Source organism: Quercus lobata, chromosome 3 (assembly GCF_001633185.2).
Source record: "Quercus lobata isolate SW786 chromosome 3, ValleyOak3.0 Primary Assembly, whole genome shotgun sequence".
Classification (NCBI taxonomy): Eukaryota; Viridiplantae; Streptophyta; class Magnoliopsida; order Fagales; family Fagaceae; genus Quercus; species Quercus lobata.
In genome coordinates, this window is record NC_044906.1 from 40,212,984 (window position 1) to 40,237,119 (window position 24,136).

The 24,136-nt window shown below is 41.2% G+C and overlaps 1 long non-coding RNA gene and 1 pseudogene across 2 annotated transcripts; both read right to left on the minus strand.

Moving 5' to 3' along the window:
* Nucleotides 1–207: 207 nt before the first annotated feature.
* On the minus strand, nt 208–1,654 carry LOC115979377. The gene is made up of 3 exons (XR_004089046.1): nt 1,442–1,654; nt 956–1,055; nt 208–260 (listed from the first exon to the last, which is right to left on the minus strand). It is a non-coding gene; the product is annotated as an uncharacterized LOC115979377 (long non-coding RNA).
* A 14,357-nt stretch (nt 1,655–16,011) lies between these two features.
* Nucleotides 16,012–22,968, minus strand: LOC115979318 (annotated as a pseudogene). Its single transcript, XR_004089025.1, has 8 exons — nt 22,634–22,968; nt 21,333–21,552; nt 20,215–20,454; nt 20,078–20,128; nt 18,868–19,128; nt 18,081–18,133; nt 17,625–17,994; nt 16,012–17,334 (listed from the first exon to the last, which is right to left on the minus strand). The product of XR_004089025.1 is annotated as a probable potassium transporter 17 (transcript).
* Nucleotides 22,969–24,136: the final 1,168 nt, after the last annotated feature.

The following is a 24,136-nucleotide window of genomic DNA, read 5'->3' on the forward strand; positions in this document are numbered from 1 at the left end:
CCTAGGCTTTATATTTGTAGCATTCTTCAGCCATAGAGATATTTTTTCCTGCCTAGCTTTGACATTGACAACTACTCCACAAATTTCATCTCCATGATCAAATTGTTATCCAACCATAACTAGCAACTAATTCCAGCACATTCAGAAAATTAGATACCACATAAAAATGTTGATTAGGAATTTAAATCACTAGCATGGTCTAAAACATACTGTATATAGCCAACAGGCATCAGATTTCCCACCAAGATCCAAAAACTAATCTGCAGAAAATACAACCAAATCACTTACACTTATTACTCAAGACACAATCTTTAATAAAATATACCTGAAGATGAAGTGCCACTCCAGCACTTATTATTCAAGACACAATCTTCAATATAATATATATTTTGCTTCTAAGCCAAAAGAGATTGCCAAAATAGTTAAGAGTACTTGCTTTACCACATTAAAACTAAAAACTATAATTTATCACATTGTACTCAATATTCTACAAGGAAGACACATATTTGCTAGTCTGGTAAAAAGGCCACAAATTGTGTAATTGACTTCTAAAAATAAACTCTTCATCACCAAATCTACAAAGCATACATGACACTTTTACCAACCGCCAAGGAGTAAATAGTCTAATCAATGGAAAATTCATTGGTTGGACAAAACAAAATGAAGCTTTTTTTTTTCATGCACTTGTTAATCAGTCGAGACTGAGTACAATTCTTAAAAGGGAAAAATCATAGTACATCAACATCTATTTGATCTCGGAAGTGTAATTTTCCTTGGGTTCTAAAAAAACTGCTTCCATAGAATAAAGTTGTGAGAAAGCTTTTGAATTCATTTGTGCAGCAAATTTATTTTGCAAACAATGACCATTCCAAAATTTATACGAAGAAAAAATATGAAATGGGAGTTCAGGTAGAAAAATGTAGATTCATTTAGAAGAATTGAGGCGGGGCCTTACCTTCACCTTCAATGCCAATTTTTTTCCAGAACAGTGTCTACATATATAACTTCATCGTCCAATGGAACTTCTGGACCCGTGTGCTAAATTCCAAGACTCACTGATATAAGGACCAGTACCAAGAAAGTGAGCATAACAGGGAAATTAATATGGGGAACATGAAGAAAAAAGATCTAATTAATAGCAATACTGTATTTGAAATTTTACTTGGGGACCTAAATAGTTGAAAGAAAACAGCAATCATGGTATTGAAATTTTGTTTCTCAAATAGGAGGAAATTCCAAATCAACTTTTAACAAACAACACCCAAATCTCCTATCAAAATAATAAAAATAAAAACCCAAATCAATTAATAGCATTAGGGAATACTTACAATAAATAAAACTAAAGACAAATCATGCGTTGATAGTCAAAGAAATTTTAATAATCTGTATATTAGTAGTAAAATCAACTTCGTCTGAGAGAAACAGAAAGTGAAAGACAAACCTATTTCAAATATCGTCGCCGGCCGATACTGTTTCTTCTTTGGGTTTTGTTTAGCTGCCCTGGGTTCTTGTGGTTGATTAGTAAGAGAAGAAGAAGCCGAATTCTGGGTTCTTTAGATAAACCGAATCAGAAGCGTGATAGAGTCCGAAGCGTGACAGAAAGAAATTTGTTTTTGAGAAGGAGAAGCGCAGAGAGAAATTTGTTTCTGAGAAGGAGAAGGAGAAGCGCACAGTGAATACTGGGTTGTTTTAGATGTTTTACTTATATATATAACTTGTTTGACCGGTAGCCAGTATTTACTCTAAATTACTTCAAATTAAATGAATCGTTTGGATCAAATTTTCATTCATTTAACGGTTTAGATTTAGGTGGGTACCATACCCAAAAAAAAAAGAGGGGGTATGGTGGAATGACCCTATCATAAATTGTATGTTTGTATAGACTTCATTAGTTTCGGTGGGTCATCCCTAATCCTTCCTAGTATAACACAGATTTCGTTGAGAGTTAGAACGTGATTGTTTTTAAATAAAGAAGTTGAGAGAGAGAGAGAGAGAGAGAGTTGAAGGTTTTGATTAAGTTTTGGTAATTATGACTACCACATAAATATCTTTCCATCAAAAGGAATCAGTTGAATCAAGTTGTGCTTTAAAGTTTAAAACTCAACAGGATTTTTGCCCTTGGGAGTTTGGCAAATGCTCAGATTTTTGGTTTGCTAGCCTTAATAGGTATAGTTGTTAGTACATCACTAAGGCAAGTGGACTTTTATGCCATTTTGAAACATAGATAAAATTGATGTACAAGACCAATAAAATTGACTCACGTGTCTACATAGACCAATAAGACATGCACTTGAATTTATTTATCTTGAGAGAAGATAATATCATTTTGCATTTCATTTGTGAGAGTGAATCACATGATTGAATTTAATTAAAGAATCCTAATAAATGTGAGAAGTTGTGTTTAATTTTTGCTTTTAAAACAAGAGAAATAATATGTCCATAATATTTTCACAATAAATCTTTTTTTTTTGGAGAGAAAACCATACTCATATTTTTCACAACAAATTTTAAGCAGCAAGTTGTTATGGGTTGTTATTGTTGAGGTAAAAAAAAAAAAGTAAATTCAGTGATAAGTTCAAATTAGAACCAATAACAACTAATTACCTATAATTTATTATAAAAGTGTTGTAGATGTAATACTTTTTTTTTTTTTTTTAATATATATACAAGATAGAATTTCTATTCTAGTCTAATCTAAGTGTATATGTATGTGAAGCTCCCTCTTAGCGACTTGAATCTCAGCCCTTACCCTCCACACTCCACGAGCATTTATACTTGTGGAGTGATCACTGCACCAACGTGCACGGTGGTGATGCAACACTTAACTTAAAACATGCATATATATATATATATATATATATATATTGGGGAAGCTTAAGCTTTGTTGTATCAACGGTTGATTTAAAGAAAATTTATTAGCAATTATTAGAACTTTGAAACAAATAGTTAGTTTAAAGCTGAGTAGGATTGTTTGCAAAGTGGATGTGGATACAAGATTTTATTAAAAAATTTCCTAGAGTACTTATATTTTAGGGAAATAACTTCTATTTTATATATTTAATTTGATTATATTATTTAAAAAATTCTTAAACATCGATCTTTTTTTCTTGATTGGTATTTTATAATAGTTATATTTCATTTTTCAAAGAAAAAATAATAATTAAAAATAATAATAAATAAAAAGAGAAAAGAAGATAGCTGGAGGCTCTCTCTATCTTTTTTTTTTTTTTTGGCCAAATAATATAATTTTCGGGCCAAACTTACTTAGTTATTTAGCACTTTTTTGGAACTTGAGTTCCATAATCAATGGTGGATCCAAAATTTTTTTTGAGGGTGGTTATTAAAAAAACTTAAATTATACAAAATCTAATAAAAAGAGAACTTCACATGTGGGGCCCGGCCCAGAAATAATGGGCTATTCCAAATTCAGGCCCGTCCGAGGAGCGTCCTGTCCGAAGAGAAACCACGTATGAAGCATTACTCAATCCCAATAAACGCCAAGGAAACCTGTCCGAGGAGTAACTCCTCCTCGGACATCAAGAAGCCCAGACGAGGAACTCTCCCCAGCCACTTCAGTTCATCCTTCCAACATATAAAATGAATAAAATCCAAAATATCCCATGGAGAGTTACCACCACATTAATTGCGCCCCAACCACCCTCTTGGCCGCATTAATGAGGAAATGACCCCTGAACAGTACCGCCTTGGCCTCTGCAACTCACATGGGGAGAGATGAAGGCGTCTGATGGGACAGCCACTCAAGTAGGTGCTTAGATAGTCAACAAGTGTAGGGTTGAGATGAGAGAAGGGAACTATATAATGTAGTGGAGTCCCTTAGAGAAGGGGACAAAAAATTCTGTATGAGGAGCTAAAGAAATAAACTTATACGTGAGAGATCCATTCTGGTGTTTTTATTTTCTGCAACAATGCTGTCCATGTATCAGACCGAATAGACTCACTGAGACCAAGTTCTTTGACCCATCCTCTACAAATATTTATTGTGAGTTGCACTTTGGGCCAGGGCCTGATCAATCGAATTTGGGCCAGGAAAATCGTGCAACTACAATTGGCGCCGTCTGTGGGAAGAACTAGAGCATCAGCTAGCACAACGGTCAAGCATGGCAGAACTAGGTCCGCACCAGGAGAATCCTCACCAGGCTGACTCCCAACAGACACAACCTGCCGAGTCCCAGAGGCAAAATAACCCCGTCAACCCAGGCCACAGGGGTAATCGTGAGGGAAGTGTGCATATTATCCGGACAAGCCAGAGTCACACTCAGATAGGTAGTCACGTGTCCCAGAGGCGAAATAGTCACCAGGCCATGCAGCGAGAGATAGATGATCTGAAGAGGAAGCTACGACGAGCACAGCGAAGGCGATCTCCTTCAGACTCAGACAAGTCCTCTAATGCGGAGGATGTGAGTTACCGACGGAGGTCAAGGACCCCCCCAAGTGAAACCTTTACCTACGAAAAGGAACCACTCCCTGTGCGGAAGTATGAGAGCACATCAAGTAAGGGTTCGGGAAACGACGCCATGAAGAGGGCGTTGGATCAGGTTTCAAGGTCCCCCTTCACGTATAGAATTGAAGGGGCTGAGCTGCCTCGACGGTTCAACCAACCAGCATTCGCCATCTATAGCGGTCGATCAGACCCGGTAGAGCATGTGAGTCAATTTAACCAAAAGATGGCGATCTACTCGCAAAATGAGGCCCTTATGTGTAAAATCTTCCCGTCCAGCTTGGGATCAATGGCGATGAGGTGGTTCAACGGCCTGAAGACAAATTCCATAAGCTCTTACAAGCAGCTCACTCGGGATTTCTGCTCTCGCTTTATCACCAACACCAGAGTCCCCAGGCCCCTCGGTTCGCTATTGTCCTTGTCCATGCACGAGGGAGAGACTCTAAAAGCATACTCCGATAGATACTGGGAAGTATATAATGACCTGGATGATAACCACGATGCTGTCGCTATCAGCACATTCAAAAGCGGCCTCCCCACCGACCATGGCTTAAGGAAGTCCCTCACTGGTAAACCAGTTGCCAACGTTGATCAGTTGAGGGATAGGATAGACAAGTACAAAAGAGTGGAGGAAGATCAGCTGCAAGGGAGGGGAAAGGAGAAGGTTATCCACCCCAAAGCAAATGATTTCAGGTCGGAACGGCACAATCATGGTCAGCTGAGGAGAGATTTTTCGCGATAGGCTGGGCAGAGTAACCCGCAAACAGTGAATGTCATATTCAGAGAGCCCGTACAACAGGTACTGGAGAAAGTAAGAGATGAACCCTATTTCAGGTGGCCGGGAAAGATGGCTGGAGAACCTTCCAAACGTAACCAGAACCTGTACTGCCACTATCATCAAGACCATGGGCACACTACTGAGGACTGTAGGAATCTGTGGAATCATCTGGATCAGTTGGTCCGAGAAGGAAAGTTACGTCACCTGCTGCACCCGTCGAGTGGCCACACCGGCCAAGCAACACAAGAGCCTCGAAAGGACGTGACCTTAAGACCACCCACCGGGACGATACATGTCATCTTCGCTGCACCAGGAAGAACGGGACCACCCATCCCCAGGGTGTTAGCTGTTGATCGGCTCCCCTCCGGGAGCAGGCAGAGGGAACACAAAAGGTCAAAAAAGGGAAGCTCTTTGATACTGGGGTTCTCGGATGAGGATAAGAGAGGAACTATTCAACCTCACGATGATGCCTTGGTGGTCACTCTGAGGATTGGGGGCTTTGACGTGAAAAGGGTGTTGGTGGATTCGGGAAGTGCAGTAGAGATAATGTACCCTGATCTATACAAGGGGCTGAACCTGAAGCCAGAAGACTTTGCAGCTTATGACTCCCCCCTTCTTAGCTTCGAGGGAAGAATGGTTACGCCAAAAGGAAAAATCCGACTACCCGTACAGACTGGGGCGGAGGTGGTGGAAGTGAATTTTATCGTCGTCGACGCTTACTCACCCTACAACGCGATAGTCGCCAGGCCATGGATCCACGCCCTGGAAGCCGTAACCTCCACACTTCATCAGAAGGTGAAATACCCATCCAAAGGACAAGTGGAAGAGATCCGAGGAGATCAGGCCGTATCCAGGCAGTGTATGGTGGCCGCCGTCTTACATCGGCCCCATGCCGAGTCCTCGGCCCCTGAAAGTTTATAGCAATCAGCCGCCTCGGCAGAGCAAGAAGACGGACTGGCCGAGGAGATAGGGTGTGAAATTTTAGATAAAATCGCTGTCAACGACGACCCGGAGAAGTTCTTTCTGGTTGGCTCGGAATTGCCCTCTCAAGAAAAGGAGGAACTGGTCGGATTTCTTAGAGAAAATGTCGACGTGTTTGCATGGGACGCCTACGACGCCCCGGGCGTCGATCCTAGCCTTATTTGTCACCACCTGAACGTCAACCCCTTTTTCACTCCGAAGAAAGCCACCCCGACGCCCTTCAAAGGAACATGCTAGTGCCGTAAAAGACGAAGTGGCAAAGCTAAAAAGGGCGGGGGCTATCAAAGAGGTCTTTTACCCAGAGTGGCTGGCAAACACTGTGGTGGTAAAGAAGAAGACAGGGAAATGGAGGGTCTGCGTAGACTTCACGGACCCGAACAAGGCATGCCCAAAGGACCCATTCCCCCTACCCCGAATTGATCGATTGGTGGATGCAACCGTGGGGCACCCTCGAATGAGCTTCCTGGACGCCTTCCAAGGCTATCATCAGATACCCCTTGCGCTAGAGGACCAAGAGAAAATGACTTTCATAACGCCCGTTGGAAACTATCATTACAAGGTGATGCTGTTTGGGCTAAAGAACGCAGGCTCAACCTACCAAAGAATGATGACTCGGATGTTTGAACCACAACTGGGCAAGATCATTGAGGTTTATATAGATGATATGGTCGTCAAGAGTAGAAGGGCGTCCGAGCACGTGAAGGACCTCGGAACAATCTTCACCATATTAAGGGAGCACCGGTTGCGGCTGAATGCCTCCAAATGTTCATTCGGGGTCGGGTCTGGGAAATTCCTAGGGTATATGGTCACCCACAGGGGAATAGAAGTAAGTCCCGATCAAATCAAAGCCATTAACAGCCTACAGGCTCCTCGGAATCCGAAGGAAGTACAGAAGCTCACTGGTATGATTGCGGCATTGAACCGGTTCATATCGAGATCGGCGGATCGATGTCGGCCTTTCTACCTCCTGATAAACAAGTGGAAAGAGTTTGCATGGTCGGAGGATTGCGTTCAGGCTTTCCAGCAACTTAAAGACTACCTGTCCCGACCACCCATCATGTCCAGCCCTGAGGCAGATGAGGTGCTGTTTGCCTACATCGCCGTAGCTCCCCATGCTGTAAGCCTGGTACTGATACGGGATGATAATGGGGTGCAGCGACCGGTGTACTATGTGAGCAAATCACTACATGAGGCCGAGGTGCGATACCTACCTTTAGAAAAGGCAATTCTGGCAATAGTGCATGCAACCCGAAAACTTCCTCATTACTTTCAGGCGCACACAGTCATCGTTCTGACTCAGCTTCCCCTCCGAGCAGTGCTTCGAAGCGCTGACTATACAGGAAGGATCGCTATGTGGAGTGCGCTCTTGGCAGCCTTTGATATAAAATATATGCCCAGATCCTCCATCAAGGGGCAGGTCCTCGCAGACTTGGTAGCGGAGTTTGCTGAACCCTCCATAGAAACAATAGCCGAGAAGAGGGACATGGATGGGAAGTCGGTTGGTGCGATTTCAACAGGGAGGAACATGCATTGGAAGGTCTACGTAGATGGCGCAGCCAACCAGAGAGGGTCAGGAGTTGGGATAGTTTTAATATCCCCGGACGGTGCCGCCATTGAAAAATCATTAAGGCTCGGATTCTCGGCTACGAACAATGAAGCCAAATACGAAGCCTTACTTCAAGGGATGACGATGGTTCAAAGGTTGGGCGGAAGAATAATAGAAGCGTTCTCGGACTCTAGACTGGTAGTCGGACAGGTGATGGGTGAGCTGGAAGCCCGAGATACTAGGATGCAAGAGTATCTGGGACAAGTCAAGCGGCTACAGACGAATTTTGAGTCCTTTAATCTGACACACATTTCCAGGAGTGTCAACACCCATGCGGACTCGCTGGCCACTCTCGCCACGTCCTCGGCACATAATCTGCCGCGAGTGATCCTGGTTGAAGATCTAGCCCAGGCAAGTCCCATCAGTAGAGGCCCTGCCAGAGTCCATCAGATCAGAAAGAGTCACAGCTGGATGGATCCCATAAAGAACTTCCTTCAAAACGACGTCTTGCCGGAAGAAAAATTGGAAGCCGAGAAGATACGAAGGAATGCTCCTCGGTTTTGGCTGTCAGAGGACCATAAACTATATCGGCGCTCCTATTCTGGACCGTACCTACTCTGCGTACACCCAGAAGAATCCGAATCTCTGCTTGAGGAGTTACACGAGGGGATTTGTGGAAGTCATACCAGAGGGAGATCGCTGGCGCACAGGGCACTTACCCAGGGGTACTGGTGGCCGAACATGCAGAGAGAGGCCCAAGAATACGCTAAGAAGTGCGATCAGTGCCAAAGATTCGCCCCGAATATCCACCAACCCGGAGGAGTGCTCAACCCCCTCTCGAGTCCATGGCCGTTCGCACAATGGGGCCTTGATCTAGTTGGACCCTTCCCCAAGGCCGCAGGGAACAAGCGATACATAATAGTCGGAACGGACTACTTCACTAAATGGGTGGAGGCTGAACCATTGGCCAACATTAGGGACGTGGACGCCCAAAAATTCATCTGGAAGAACATCATCACCCGCTTCGGGACCCCGCGTACACTCATTTCCGACAATGGTCTGCAGTTCGACAGTAAAAACTTTAGGGAGTACTGCCGTGAGTTTGGAATCATCAACCGATATTCCACCCCCGCCTACCCTCAGGGAAATGGACAGGTCGAAGCCTTGAACAAGGTCATAGTGAACGGACTGAAGAAGAGGTTGGACGAGGCAAAGGGGAGATGGGTAGAAGAACTCCCCCATGTCTTATGGACTTATCGGACGACGCCGCGACGATCGACCGGAGAGACCCCCTTCTCGATGACTTACGGGGCTGAGGCTGTGCTCCCGATTGAGAACAACTTTCCCACACTGAGGTCTAGATCGTTTACCCCAAGCGATAACGACGAGTTATTGGAACGGAGCCTGGACCTAGCCGAAGAAAGAAGGGAAAAAGCGATGATTCATGTGGCCTATTATCACCAGAAGCTAAGACAAGGGTATGATGCTAACGTCAAACCACGGCCTCTGGGGCCAGGTGATCTCGTAATAAGGAAGGTTCTTGGCAGCGCAAAGAACCCCTCTTGGGGCAAGTTGGGGCCCAATTGGGAGGGACCATACTGTGTCACATCCGTGGCCGGAATAGGCGCCTACTACCTAGAAGATTTAGATGAAAAAGCTGTACCTCGACCATGGAATGTAAATAACCTCAAAAGATATTATTATTAATGAGAATGGCTTAGCATACGTTTTCTTTCATGATTATCCGCTGCTTGCTGGGCTACTGACAACTATTCATAGTTTTAAACAGAACCCAAGTCCTGCATGGCTCCTCGGACCACAGACTTGGGGGAAATTATTACTCATAAGTTTTAAACAGAACCTAGTCCTGCATGGCTCCACGGACCACAGACTAAGGGGAAATTAATACTTAAGGCAACTATTCATAGTTTTAAACAGAACCCAAGTCCTGCATGGCTCCTCGGACCACAGACTTGGGGGAAATTATTACTCATAAGTTTTAAACAGAACCTAGTCCTGCATGGCTCCACGGACCACAGACTAAGGGGAAATTAATACTTAAGGCAACTATTCATAGTTTTAAACAGAACCCAAGTCCTGCATGGCTCCTCGGACCACAGACTTGGGGGAAATTATTACTCATAAGTTTTAAACAGAACCTAGTCCTGCATGGCTCCACGGACCACAGACTAAGGGGAAATTAATACTTAAGGCAACTATTCATAATTTTAAACAGAACCCAAGTCCTACATGGCTCCTCGGACCACAGACTTGGGGGAAATTATTACTCATAAGTTTTAAACAGAACCTAGTCCTGCATGGCTCCACAGACCACAGACTAAGGGGAAATTAATACTTAAGACAACTATTCATAGTTTTAAACAGAACCCAAGTCCTGCATGGCTCCTCGGACCACAGACTTGGGGGAAATTATTACTCACATAAGTTTTAAACAGAACCTAGTCCTGCATGGCTCCACGGACCACAGACTAAGGGGATATTAATACTTAAGACAACTATTCATAGTTTTAAACAGAACCCAAGTCCTGCATGGCTCCTCGGACCACAGACTTGGGGGAAATTATTACTCATAAGTTTTAAACAGAACCTAGTCCTGCATGACTCCACGGACCACAGACTAAGGGGAAATTAATACTTAAGGCAACTATTCGTAGTTTTAAACAGAACCCAAGTCCTGCATGGCTCCTCGGACCACAGACTTGGGGGAAATTATTACTCACATAAGTTTTAAACAAAACCTAGTCCTGCATGGCTCCACGGACCACAGACTAAGGGGAAATTAATACTTAAGGCAACTATTCATAGTTTTAAACAGAACCCAAGTCCTGCATGGCTCCTCGGACCACAGACTTGGGGGAAATTATTACTCATAAGTTTTAAACAGAACCTAGTCCTGCATGGCTCCACGGACCACAGACTAAGGGGAAATTAATACTTAAGGCAACTATTCATAGTTTTAAACAGAACCCAAGTCCTGCATGGCTCCTCGGACCACAGACTTGGGGGAAATTATTACTAATATAAGTTTTAAACAGAACCTAGTCCTGCATGGCTCCACGGACCACAGACTAAGGGGAAATTAATACTTAAGGCAACTATTCATAGTTTTAAACAGAACCCAAGTCCTGCATGGCTCCTCGGACCACAGACTTGGGGGAAATTATTACTAATATAAGTTTTAAACAGAACCTAGTCCTGCATGGCTCCACGGACCACAGACTAAGGGGAAATTAATACTTAAGGCAACTATCCATAGTTTTAAACAGAACCCAAGTCCTGCATGGCTCCTCGGACCACAGACTTGGGGGAAATTATTACTAATATAAGTTTTAAACAGAACCTAGTCCTGCATGGCTCCACGGACCACAGACTAAGGGGAAATTAATACTTAAGGCAACTATCCATAGTTTTAAACAGAACCCAAGTCCTGCATGGCTCCTCGGACCACAGACTTGGGGGAAATTATTACTAATATAAGTTTTAAACAGAACCTAGTCCTGCATGGCTCCACGGACCACAGACTAAGGGGAAATTAATACTTAAGACAACTATTCATAGCTCTAAACAGAACCTAAGTCCTGCATGGCTCCTCGGGCCACAGACTTGGGGGAAATTATTGCTTATGGTAGATTGGGAGATCATTACTTAAAGGGAACCATTTTAATACGTGCGCGCAGTCTGGCACCATCGCAACCCTCAGATGCGCAGCCCAAAAACCCATTTTTATCTTGACCGTTTATCTGTATCTACATAGTTGCAAATGTTTAAAGAAGAGCGCTACTGACGTGCATCCATAGTAAGCAAAACGAACATTTTATATTAATATTCCGAGTACATTAGAAGGAGAGGTCCTTACAAAAGAGCGGGAAAATTGGACGACTCTCGGTCAAAAAAGGAAAGAGTACAAAGATCAAAAGCCTAGAAGGCTAAGCCTCAACAGGAGGATCTCCTTTCTGCTCGGGCTGAGGAGGCGGAACCTCGATGGTAGAGTCTGCGATGGGATCATCCGCCATATTGGGCACAAGGACAGCATCAGGCGTCGCCAAATCCTGCTCAGAGGCAGCTTGAACACCATTAGGATGCGCTCGGATCTCTTTAGGATAGAAGATGCTCTCGGGCAGTCTCAGCGCTGAGTCAGCAAGAACTCCTGCAGCGTCGAGGGCATGAGACCATGAGATATCGCAATACTCCCGGCATACCTCGGGGATTTCCTCGGATAGCTTGGCCTCCGTCTCTTCGGCCCCGAGCTGGCGTGCGGCACTCTTCTCAGCCTCTATGGCTTCTTGGATCAGTTGGGCCTCCTCTTTGGCCCGTCGCAACTCATCCTCGACCCTTTGTAGAGCGGTCTTGAGATCCTGCACTGCCTGTTTCTCGGTGGCAAGGTTAATCTGGGTCGAGAACAGCTCCTTGCGCTGGTCCTCCGCCTGGGCCTCAGCACTCTTCAAACCAGCCTCTGCAGACTTGCGCCGGTTCTCCGACTCCTTGAACTTGTCCATAAGTTCAGTGTAATCGTGCTGGAGGGACCCCAAGGTTTTCTCCACCTCCGCTCGCGCCTGGTTCTCGACCTCAGCCCGACTACTATTACCACGGCAAAATTCCTCAGCCACAAACACCTGCTGGGTAATCTACAAACGAAACAAGATTGCTGTAATCTAAGGTCAAAGAAATTAATGAAACAGTAAAAGGATTACCTACCATCGCGAGATCCCTTTTAAGGGATAGGAAGATCTCGGGCTGAGAGAACCGCCTATAAGCCTCCATATCCCGAGGAAGGAGTAGGGGCTGCTCTAAGGCCTCGGCCACGTAGCCCGCCCGGCCTCGATTGTACTCTCGGATCGAAGCATTGTAGGGAATGGCCACCCTATCCAGCTCCAATCTGGGGCCCCATACACGCGGGGTAGCACGTACATCCGCAAGAGTCTCCTCTTCTCGACTCTCCGAGGAGTTTCCCCTTCTGCTCCTTGGCGCGCGAGTGGTTTTTTGCTGCTTGGTCGGTTGGGCAACCACCTCGCCCTCCTCAGGAGTGTCGGCCGGCCTTTTCTTCTTTAAGTCCGGATTAACCTTAAGGCCAAGGTCTGAGGTGTCCGTAGGAACCACAGGAGGAAGGGTCTTGCCCTGTGGTGGAGTTGGTGCCTTCGAGGACTGTCCTTTCGGCAACCGGCCTTTCCCTCGGGAGGCCATCAGCTCCTTTAGAGTTTTTCCCTTTTCTGCCATGGGCTCTACCTCCTCGTCCGAAGTATCGTCCGAGCAGAGAACGATGGAAGGAACACCAACTGCAGAATGTCGGTCCCGCTCTCCTTCGGGATCAGAAAATTCCACCAGGGGGGTCTGTTGAACTTCCTCCTCAAAATAAAACTCGTCTATTTCTGCCTCAAGGGAAAGACGAGATGATTCAGCTTCCTCTTTGACCTGAGCGGCAGCACCAGGCTCGTTTGGCGGAGGTAGCTGCTCTGCCAAGTAGGGATCTCTAACACCGGGCAACACAACTGGTGGCAGATCGTGTTCAGCTAGGAGCCCGTCCCTGGACACGTCAATCCGAGCCAACCTCGGACTACCAGCCCTTATGGCGTGACCGATAGCCTGGAAAGAGCTGCTCAGGGGTTGATAGCCCAGAACCAGATGGGCAGCACGCAACTGCCCGTCCTCGGAAACGTAGATCTCCGACCTAAGAAGGTAGTTCAGCGCTGGCACGTTCACAAAGTTTAGCCGAGGGGCGACGTGAATTTTATCTGCAAACAATCAAGGAAAAGGGGATTAGTCCACGAAATCTTCCAGTTATAAAGAAAGCAAAAAGTGTAACCCCTCAATGCTAAATCCTATCCCAAAAGGGACCGATCCTAGAAACGCCGCACCTGGGTTTCCTGCCCGAGTTGGACAATGAATACCGTCGAACCACTCCCCAGAAGCAATAAGGAAATCATTCTTCACTGTCTTATTGGATATTGGGAGACAAGAGATCAACCTAACGTCCTCGCTCCGGGATTTAAGATAATACCCCTCATCCCCGAGGCGGTGACATTCGTACAGATAAGCCACATCGTGCCAAGTAAGGCCTAGATTCATCCGCTCGTTTAAGACATCTACACAGCCTAGTATCTTGAACATATTCGGGGCACACTGGTACGGCGTCAACCTATGGTTGAACAAGTACTCCCTTGTAATCCTACGCATGGGAAGTGTCATCCCTCCCTCTATGAAGGCAATCATGGGGATAACGACTTCTCCCGCACGCCTATCTGTCAATATTCCTTCAAGAGGACAGTACCGCAGCCCAACCCCCGGGGGAATGTGATATTTAGCCCTAAAGGCTTCCATAGCGGCGGGGGTGTTAACTAATTTCTCAAATCTACCCATCTGGACTGAACCGAGGAACAAAAGTAAAGACTCAGAAAAAAAAAGTAGAGTCCGAGGAGGAAATTGAAACAGCAAGATGAACGAAATGTACTGGTACCTTCACAAAACGTTCAATGAGGCGCCTGGGAATCTCTCGTGGACGAAACGCTTCACAAAAACGGCTACGATGGCGTAACGGTCGCAAGTGTTCGTGTATCTCTGGGGTTCGATGGAGTTCTCTGGAAGCCTCTAAGGTTTGTGAAATGCAGATAAAAGAAGAAACTGAACCCCTATGACGTCTTATATAGCCAGGAGGAGAGAGAAAAGATCGCTCCTGCCTAAAAATACGGGAAAAAACGATAGCCGTTCGATCTACGCCACACCGTTGGATGAGGGAACATAACGCCTCCAGAAGTTAATGGCCGCGCCTCGTAAATTGCAGCGCGTCAGAAGTAACGGTCCGCACGCGCGCCACACGCTCTCCTTATTTCCACCCTCTCCCAAAATATCAAAACCCCGTCTTTTCCTCCTCGGAGGGAGATAGAAACCGGAGTTTTGAGGGGCTAATGTGGGGCCCGGCCCAGAAATAATGGGCTATTCCAAATTCAGGCCCGTCCGAGGAGCGTCCTGTCCGAAGAGAAACCACGTATGAAGCATTACTCAATCCCATAAACGCCAAGGAAACCTGTCCGAGGAGTAACTCCTCCTCGGACATCACGAAGCCCAGACGAGGAACTCTCCCCAGCCACTTCGGTTCGTCCTCCCAACATATAAAATGAATAAAATCCAAAATATCCCATGGAGAGCTACCACCACATTAATTGCGCCCCAACCACCCTCTTGGCCGCATTAATGAGGAAATGACCCCTGAACAGTACTGCCTTGGCCTCTGCAACTCACATGGGGAGAGATGAAGGCGTCTGATGGGACAGCCACTCAAGTATGTGCTTAGATAGTCAACAAGTGTAGGGTTGAGATGAGAGAAGGGAACTATATAATGTAGTGGAGTCCCTTAAAGAGGGGGACGAAAATTTCTGTATGAGGGACTAAAGAAATAAACTTATACGGGAGAGATCCATTTTCATGTCTTTATTTTCTGCAACCATATTGCCCATGCATCAGACTGAATAGACACGCTGAGGCCAAGTTCTTTGACCCATCCTCTACAAATATTTATTGTGGGTTGCGCTTTGGGCCAGGACCTGATCAATCGAATTTGGGCCAGGAAAATCGTGCAACTACAATAATAAATATGTTTATTTTGTTATAGTAATTATTTTAAGCATAATCAAATTTTAATATCATTTTTCCAAGATTTATATGAGAAACAATTGGTTTTTTTATGTGAGAAATAATTAATTTGAAATATGACATTTTTACTCAAATTTAGCTGTTTTTGCAACAATTGAAACCATGTCCAACAAAAAGAGGGGAAATTTTTTAGTAACACACAATCAAGAATGTAAAAATAAAATAGAATAATAATTAAAGGATGTATGAATTTTTTAGTAGGCATAAACATGTCTATCTATATTAGCTACTATATCATGCAATTTTCAATTTGTAAACACATATATATAGTATGATCAAATCACTATACTACTCTTAGTGTAATTTCTATTTTGTCTATATATAAATTAACTAAAGATTACAACTTTTTTCAATGAAATTTATTGAAATATCTTTTTTATACATCGATAGTTGAGAGTGGGAATCTGAATCATTTCTATTGGAAATTGAGGTGCCAATCAATTAAGTTACATGATTTTTGGTAAAACTTATCAAAATATTGGAGAAAACTAATATTAAGTTGCAATATGAGCGGAAACTCAACTAGTTAGTTTAATTGTCAATGTAATCAATTAAAACGTTGGGTGGGTTTGATGGAAGCTATTTTTTTTTTTTTCATAAAAAAAGAAAAGTGATGGCATGGTGTACAATATAAAACTACAAGTGTGCATGTCACCACTAGCATGTGGCAGGGGTTCACCTTAGTCATAAGTTGAAGACTTTTTTTTTTCTCTGTTTATTATAGTTTTGACTCACCGCACCACCTCCCCTCTTCTTCAACTCCCCAAAACCCCAAACCTCCCATTCTCTCTCTTCGACTCGACGATGTTATTTTCAAGGATTTCAAGGATTCGTCAAACTGGCTCCAATGGGTGTCATTGGTTTCTATCTCACAAACCCCACCTTCAATTCCTTAACCCTCCAATGCGTTACATTACCCTACAAGAAAATATCTATAATATTGAGCTTGATCCTTCTTTCCCCAAGTTTCTAGACACCCTCTCTCTTTTGCTTACAGTATATTACTAAAAATCACACGGACAGGAGATGACACTCGATAGAAAGCATCCTTTCAAGCCTCATAAAGCATTCCAACCTCAATACGCTGCTGTAATGGTACCCCTAGAGCAGGCAGGGCAGACCGACAATTGTTGTGCATAACTTCATAAAATGCAAGCATGATTCGGTCAAACCAGCCACAGTTCTTCCCTACATGGAACCTTGTCTTCCCTCTAACATGAACCACCCCAGCCTGCTTTGTGTGTTCCAAATCAGAAATCTCTTCTTGGATCTCCACAGGATCATATGTTAGACCATCCGAGCAGCCCTGTAGATGCATCTACAAGCTATTGGTAACTTGACTTACAAAATCATCTCCTTCAAGATTTAAGGAATCTGCATAGCCATATTGAATCACACACCCATAAACCCCTATTAGGCCCAGTTTCCTGATGATGATCCTCTCATGTGGAGCAACCTTAGAAACCAACAAATATCGAAGAGTTGTGAATATGGTGACCTTGTGAAGGGATTTCATGTTTTTTACGTAGTGTTCAAGAATAGGAGTAAGCCCATCTTGAATGTTAGTATAAAAGAAGCACAATCCAGGAACCCTTTGGACACCAGGGTTGTATAAAAGCTCTCTTAGTCCCTCCAAAGTTATCTTGTGAGTTACCTCATACTCTAGCTTTCTTTGTCTCCCATAAAACCAGCCAAACATAATAAGAGCAAGAATGAAGGATATGGCAAAAGGAATCCATCCACCTTCATAAATTTTAGTGCAGACTGCACTCACATAAACACCTTCCATCACAAAAAACACAGAGAAGTATAGAGCAACCAGCACAGGTGGAGTTTTCCATATTATGATCATCACAAGTGTCAGCAATATAGTGGTAATAAGCATCACTAGACTGACAACGACACCTGCAAGCAAGGTCATCACAGGTCAGCATTTTGTAAGGATTGCATAGATTAAACAATAGACTAAAACAGTAAAGAGATGAAGAAAGTTCAAAATAGTCTTCAAATTGGAGAATATGATGTATTATTTAGTTTGATTTAGATTGCATTGGTGGTGATGTCAAACTGTTAAAAAACTTCAATTGCAGTACTTATTGGAACTTGATTTAGTTTAACATCTATAAACTAGTAACAATTTTTTAAATAGTGAATGCAGTATAAAGCAATCTAAAGATTTTATTTATTTACTGTACCAAAAGCATTTCCAATATCTTTCCCATCTCCAAAGATGAGTATGACAGCAACGCAAAGAATCATGAGGATGTAGTTCACTTCTAGGGAATAAACTTCGCCTTCCTTACTATTGGATGTGTGTACCACCTTCACTCGAGGGAAATAATCCAGTACTACAGATTGCTTGATTACCGAAAATGTGGCTGATATGAGCGACTGGCTTGCAACAACTGCAGCCGATGTGGCTATGATAAAGATAGGCCAATAGACTGCAGTTGGTATGAACTTGTAGAATCAATCATCATGATCATTGAGATTCTTGATCAGGTATGCTGTCTGCCCCGCATATGTTAGAACTAAAGAAGGATATATTGTCAACAAGAAAGCTATCTGATGGAAGAAAAAGTGTCAGGGAGCTACTGAAGCAGAAGACATGAAAATCTAAAAGATAAACAAACAAATGGTACTGCTATAACCTGAATGGAACGCTGGTTGAAATGACCAAGATCTGCAAACATTGCTTCTGAACCTGAATAGGGTAGATGATATCAAAGATCAAATGCTGCATATGGTAGTACATTTGTGTGAATAAGTCTACCTATCAATATCAAGAAGATTTTATTACAAGGTAAATCAGATTTACAAGCTTTCTCAATCATGTCACTCAGAAACGCAAACAGGTCTAGACCCTCTAACATAAAGGCCTAGTAGTTCTCCAACAAAATCAACTGAAATCAAATAGTCCAAATAATATAATGGAGTTCTTGGGTCATGGTGTAAATATCAAACTACTAAAAGCTAATTCGTATGAGTTCTTTGGAGTAACAAGCAATGCAAAAGATATCCACTATGTGCATTCTTGGGATCCTTCTGCCTAAAGAGAATCATGAAAGAAAATTGTGAAAGAGATCCCATAAGTATTGTACTTATAAGTTGAACATTCAACAATTTTAAACCTACCTGACTTTACATCCTACATTAACAATATCTAAAATCGTTTTGGGAAAATCATTCTCAGCTTATTTTGAGAAACTCATAAAATCTTTTTCATTAATAACTTCTAGACATTTTTGTCAGTCTGCACCCTATGTAAATTAATATTTTCAGGATAATCATTTCAATAAGTTCCACGACCCAAGTTTTGTGTATGTGTCTGGGTTTGAGGCTATCATAATGTTAAATAACTCAACCCAAAGTAATTGTGCTACTCTTCTACTTGAATTATGGATTCATATTATCTAAATATGAGTATATGACACTCACCTGTGATGCAAAGGACAGTGCCACCAAGCAACAGCCAGCCCTCCTTTCCATTTCTCCAAAAGAAATGGAAGATGTAGTGTGGCGATATAGCCTTGAATATACTTGGATAATGATGTATAATGCTATAAATTCCGACAAGTGGAGTGCTCAAGGTCCATGCAGCCATGATAGGCAAAAAGAGGAAACTCACTCTAGAGGTACCAAACTTTTGCAACAGGAATAAGACAACTAACACTACTGCAGAGAGTGCCTCCACCAGAGCTGCAGGATAACAAACCAGATAGTAAATAAATTCAAAGAGATATTTTTCAATTAAATTGTAAATTTTTGTACCAATAGAACTATGCAACCCCAATTTCCAGTACAGAATGCTGACTTGGCTTCCTAGAACATACAGGAGGCCTACTCTAAGATGGGTTTGTATTTCCCACTTGAATTTCAAATATTTTCCCTTTCCTTTGTTTACATGACATGCATTCTCTCCATTTTTTGGAATGTATGTGATCCTTTCAAACTGAATCAGCCGCTTACATCACGGCATCAAAACATCTGCTCATTGTGTTTATGACAGAATTTGTGTGAGTCTGACTTTTGAAACCCTTGTTTAATAACAAAGCATCTAGTGACTCCAACATATGTCCTAATTTCTGTCTTAAGAGTGATTTTCATGACAACATCAACATTCCTGTTTATAAAGCTTCTTGAACACAATTCATTAGTTGATTTGGAAATGACATGCCTCCTTGGCCCAATACAAGGATAATAATCTTTTCAGAACATCGTCCAATATTCGTAAAGTTCTTTAGCCTTAATGATGCACTCCTACAAAATTTTCCACAGTAATTCCCTTTCTCTACTACTGTCATACTAAAAGCAAATGAAGCAATCTCTAAACTGATTTTGGAGGATTCTGTTCCTGATTCTTCCTTTTTATCATGGAATTAATCATTAGTTGTATATGATTAGAGGGATGCATTTTATGATTAACTTTTCTCATTTTTTGAGCTTTTAATGGCTACATAGAAATTTTTTTTATGAAATAACAGAAGAGTTTAAGTAGATCATGCAAAATGTAGCTTGAACATATTCCCAACTCCAAGCACAGCCAACTATGATATACATGAGTCAGTCGAACTTAACAATATCTTACAGGAAGACCCAAAAATTCTCAAGCTTGTGCAAAGTTATTACAATCTGGATGAGTACTTACATTTACTCACAGAAGGAAATGGTGCTCTTAGTCCATCCATTGCCAACAACACTGAACAAATTTACAAAGTTAAAAATATTAAATCCAATTAAACACCAGACCAAATTATAATTAAGACAGACAAAATTGAGACAAACCTGAGATTGCAGGGGTAAGTATACCATCGCCAATAAGCATGCACATGCCTAATATAGCAACAAAAAGCAATACCCTCCTAGCAACTATACTGCTTTCAAAAAAAATTCCGAGCCTACTTTTCTTTTCAGTGCCCTCCTGCATAGAGTGTGAAAGGCTTGAATTTGAACTTACACGTTTTGATGAAAGAATTCCTATATTCACATGCCTACAGAGTAATGAATACAAGGCAAATGTTCCTCCTGCAATTAAAAGGTGTCCGTATAAGTAAAGAATTTAAATTGCAGACAGTAACCAACTTATGTTGCTTCACAGTTGTTCACATCCAAAAAACATGAAGTGCAAGATGGATTAATATTTCTTCCTATGCATCAGCGCACTGATGAAAACAGCATTCTTCCAATAATCCATAGCATTTCTCCACACTTTGGGTCTGTTTGGATATAACTTATTTTGCTGAAAACTGAAAATTGAAAACACTGTAGTAAAATAATTTTTAGATATGTGAATAGTGTTGTAGGACCAATTTTTAATATTTTTTTTCTGAATAAAGTGGTTATGGGTCCCACGAACTGTGCGTGAACAGTGTATAAACAGTACAATTTGTCTCCTGCACAGTGAATCCATGTGTATGAACAGTGAAATTACTGTTCATACACGCTGAAAAAGAAAAAAGGAAGGAAACGTGAAATAGAAAACACAGACGCGCAATAATTCCTATCCAAACGCTACCTTTAAGTGGAAAACTGGTAAGTGAAACAATTCAAACAGTGGCAAGTCATCCACTAGTCCAACCAACCACACAATTCTCAACATAGGAAATAACAAAAATTTAACAACTAAATTATTAATCTTAGAATTAATCAATTATTTACACCCAACACCAGTACAGATAACAAAAGGCAAATGAAGTGCACTTCAGAATAAATAAGCTAGAAAAGAAAGGAGATAACAACTTAGCAACTAAGTTGATTAAGACATAATCTTAGAATTAGTCAGTTATCTACACCCAAATCCAATACAGAAATTGAAAAGTAAGCAAACTGCACTTCAGAATAAGTATGCAAGAAATCCAGAAATATGAGAACAATAAAAGCAATTTTCCAGGTTCATGTAATACCTTCTCCCTGATCATCGGCTTTGATAGCTATGCTAGCATACTTTACAACACCAATGAGAGTAAGAGTCCAGAACATTATGCTGTAGATACCCAAGTAGTCTTCTTTCGTCGGAGACTTTAAAGGCATTGAAGGATACACATACAATGGAGATGTTACAAGTCCTCCAAATACCACTCCAAGAGTCTTGTACGCAAGTACCAGAGTACTCCATCGACTCATCTTCTTATTAAATTAATTATTTACCGTAAGACTTATAATTTACATAAAAAATAAAATAAAAGCTTAAATATACGTTTGAAAGTGTTCAAATTGGAAGAGGAGAAACATGACCAACAAAATCAACTAGCATTAAAGCAGAACTTAACTCCAAACACTGTTTAAATCATGAAAGCACAGAATAACAAAGAATTGTGTGTATAAAATTACTAGTCATTGAAACATACAATTTAGAATGTAATCAAGAAAGCATGATTTTTTTTTTTAATTATTACTTTTTAAAAATGACTGGTAAAGAAAATCACGAAGAAAGCTGAGCAGAAACTGAAGATATATATTACAAATCATATACCATATGGAAAAAGTTACATACTACACACTGGGATGCCCCTCCTTATACCATGTGAACAGTGAATATGGACAATCTTTATATCCCTATATTTTACACATTCCCATCCTTATACCATGTGGATATGGGCAATTCTTATATCCCTTTATGAGTTTATGTGTTACACATTAAGGCTGTCGTCTAGGCTGCTTCCACATGTGACTTACTATAGTATACTAAAATTATTAAAGATAGTTTGTTCTTGGTAGATCTCTATCATTAAAATTTCAAATACTACAATAAAAAATTTGTTTTCAAAAATTTTTAAACTAAATTATTTATCATAATTTTTGATTGGGTCACACCAACGCTTGCATTATGTGCTTCAACGTAAATGTTACACATCATACAACTAAATAATAATAATAATAATACTTATATTAAAAATTTTAAAAATAAAGTTCCATTGCTTATTTTAAAGTATTTACCAAAAAAAAAAAAACAAAACAAAAAACAAACTCCAAATATGTAAACATATTAAAGAATCTAGCACAACCATTACATGCACCAAACATAAAGTTTATGAGAAAAAAAAAACAAAATCAAACCCATATTGATAAACATGCTTTGTAGATACAAACATATGTTTTTCTGCAACTGTTTGAGAAGGAAGTGTGGAGCCAGAAATCCATGTTTATATGTGCAGAGAGAGAGTGAGAGAGAGAGAGAGAGAGGTGAAAAAATATGAATAAATACCTGTTCGTTTGCATTTGGAAGGGAAGCAGAATCAATACTAAGAGCATGAAGGTGGAGAAGGCGGCCACTAGAGGCAGTAGAATCATCAACAACAACGTTAACCTCAGATTGATTTGGTCGTGACTCACTCTGTCTTCGCCGATCCATTCGCACAAACTTCCCAGAACTTGGATAGAGATTTGTGTTGGGTGGTGGCTCAAGACTTCAGTTGTATTCAACGAGTATTTAAACCAACGAACCAGAGCCAAGTTTAGCTTGGCCCCACCTATCTGACCACTGACCAGGCTTCCCAAGTTGCCACTGAAATGACACTGCGGAATTTGGATCACAAGGAGGGCTACCATTTTTTTCTTTTTTGTATCATCCTAGTCCTATGCCATTTAAGAGGCTGTTTGGGATCTTCATTTTGTTTTTTTAAAAAATACTTCAATATTCTTAAACAATGTTTAAGTAGGGACAAAATGTTTAAATAGAAACAAAATTAAAGGATAATATCTCTTATAATTGTATTAGGCGTAGTGCTAATGATGTTGCTCATTCTTTGGCTAGGTTTGCTAGATTACTTGACAATGAAATTATTTGGTTGGAGGAGGATCCTCCACCTCTGTGGATGCGTTGTATTTGGATTCCTCTTTTCTAAATTAATGATATTGGTTCCGGTTTCAAAAAAAAAAAAAATTAAAGGATAATATCGTCAAAATACAATTCTAACTTCCACTAAAATATTATCTAAAAAATAGGTTCACTCTCCTGTTGATTTTCAAATTGCTTTATCTACTTATAAATTAGGTTTACACAGTTTTTTTTTTTTTTTTTGGGCTACAAAATAAACGTATATGTTCATTTTTTAAAACTAACCTCATGACACTCACCAAAGGCTTTGTAGCTGAATTGACACATTCTCATGCACGAAGTGCTAGGGGATCTAGGGAGAAGGATTCGAACTGCGGGGTTAGCAGTATGTTGTAATTATTTCTCAAAAAAAAAAAAAAAATTCATGACACTCCTTGTTGTATTAGTAGTTTTAAATGCATAATATTATGACATAATAAGTGATGAGGCTAGTCTCAATTTGAGATGTTTCTTTTTTCTATCGGATTAAACCACACGTATAGTGAATTTTATTTTGAACATAGGAGTGTAGGGGCATTTTTGAACAAAAAAAAAATAGAGATCTAAAACAGGGAAAGACCCTTAAATAGAAGTATAGAAGATTATTTTATTAATCTATCTACTAACCTCATCACACGCGCCTTGCGCATGTGGTGAAGCTTTTTTTTTAGCCAAAAAAGCACCTTATGTTTTTATTTCATATATATAATTTTTATTTTGAGAATCTAATTTATAAGTAGATAAAACAATTTGAAAATTAACAAAAGAGTGGTCATATTTTTTAGGCAATGTTTTAGTCGGAGTTAGAGTTGTATTTTTACCAGATTATCCTTTAGTTTTGTCTCTACTTAAATATAGGGGTGTACGGGCATTTTTAATCTAAAAAATGAG